The sequence below is a fragment of the Alexandromys fortis genome, unplaced genomic scaffold (genome assembly GCF_014885135.2).
Source record: "Alexandromys fortis isolate MF-2015 unplaced genomic scaffold, M_Fortis_MF-2015_v1.1 scaffold_353, whole genome shotgun sequence".
NCBI classification, from domain to species: Eukaryota; Metazoa; Chordata; class Mammalia; order Rodentia; family Cricetidae; genus Alexandromys; species Alexandromys fortis.
The window spans coordinates 87,391-89,093 of record NW_026068254.1 but is presented as its reverse complement, the minus strand read 5'-3'; the positions used below and the strand labels follow the sequence as shown (position 1 = coordinate 89,093).

Here is a 1,703-nt window from a genome sequence, read left to right as displayed (position 1 = left end):
GGTAGGATACTCAAATGATTTTAAAATCCTATGTTTTTCTTCTGTCCTCTCCATGGAAAATTAGTTTTCTAAGACCTCAAATTCTAGTTCCAAGCATAAAGATTCTATGTTTGATACCATCAATACATGTATTCAGAGAAAATTTCTATAAAAACTAGGTGGGAATGATCATGAGGATGACTCACAAATGAGTAAGAGGAACTATGTAATAATCTTTGAGCTGTTGATAAAAGGAAAGAGGGCATTTGTTGCAGCACTAAACTTACCACTTCTTGTGATGTACCAAATAAAGAACATGCGTCTGCATCTCATATTCTAATCATGGATCCTCTTTTGCAGCATTGCCCCACGGTCCCCCACGCCACCAAGATGTTGGTCCTAGGCCAGGCCCACCCCAGAGAGGCCCACCCCAGCAAGGCCCACCCCAGCGTGGCCCACCCCAACAAGGTCCAGGCCCTCAAGGCCCACCCCAGCGTGGCCCACCCCAACAAGGTCCAGGCCCTCAAGGCCCACCCCAGCGTGGCCCACCCCAGCAAGGTCCAGCCCAGCAAGGCCCACCCCAACAAGGAGGCCCTCAGCAGAACCAAGGCCCTCAACCAGGAAACCAGCAAGGTCCACCCCAACAAGGAGGCCAGCAGCAGAATCAAGGCCCTCAGCAAGGAAACCAGCAAGGACCACCCCAACAAGGAGGCCAACAGCAGAACCAAGGCCCTCAGCCTGGAAACCAACAAGGCCCACCCCAACAGGGAGGCAGACCTCAGGGACCTTCCCAGAGCCAGGGTCCTCAGTAATCAAAGATACATCATCAGGTAGGATTTGAAATCACTGTTAAACATCTTAATTCTTATAGCTTTGCAAGCACAAGCTGTGCTAACTCAACTTTAAATATATTTATATTACATAGCTTGAGTTCTTATTACTTTTACTATTATTAGGATAGTCTACTATTTTTATACTACTATCATTATTTGTATAATCTGTGGTGGTCTAGGAAGATGGTTAATGTTTTGTATACTGCTCAAATTTTGTGATTGTAAGGAACAATGCCTATACGTGATTGACAATGTGATTTATATTGTTTGTGCAAGAAGTGCAATGTAATTCCTAAATTCTGCTGCCTCATTGCTCATGCCAGAAACCTCACCTACTATGCCCAGAATAAGAAAAAATAAATGAGAAATCAAGGCATCAAGTTAACTTTTAAAAGTTAAGTTATCTTTTAAAAGTTAAGACATCATTCCTCTCCACCTTGCCCATTACTAATGGGTTCCACTATTTTTTCAACAGTTTATTAGAAATACAAGCAGATCTTTGCTTCAGTAGCACATATACTAAAAACTGGAATAATATAGAGGATATTAGCATGGCCTCCGCACCAGTATTACACGTAAATTTGTGAAGCATTTCATATTCAAAAAGAAAAAGAAATACACGCAAAGATATTTTCTTATCTTCATAGTACCCTTATATTAATTTAAAAAAAACCATCCACAATAGTTCATAGAGACAGCATGTTTGTGTTCATATCTTTAGTGGTTTTGTTTTAGTAGTGGTGAGCTATACCATTCTATGGCTCTTGCTGTCTTTGGTTAGTTTTAATATCCTGTCAATGGATGTTCAAGCTGGTTTCTGTATTTCACTTGTAAAATTTGCCTTAGTAACCCACCTTTATAAATATGTCTTATAGTTTAAATGAGTTCCTG

The 1,703-nt window shown here is 41.0% G+C and overlaps 1 non-coding gene across 1 annotated transcript; it reads left to right on the top strand.

Moving 5' to 3' along the window:
- The first annotated feature begins 1,311 nt into the window (after window positions 1-1,311).
- On the top strand, window positions 1,312-1,415 carry LOC126494239 (U6 spliceosomal RNA). The gene has a single exon (XR_007589972.1). It is a non-coding gene; the product is annotated as a U6 spliceosomal RNA (small nuclear RNA).
- The last annotated feature ends 288 nt before the right edge of the window (window positions 1,416-1,703 follow it).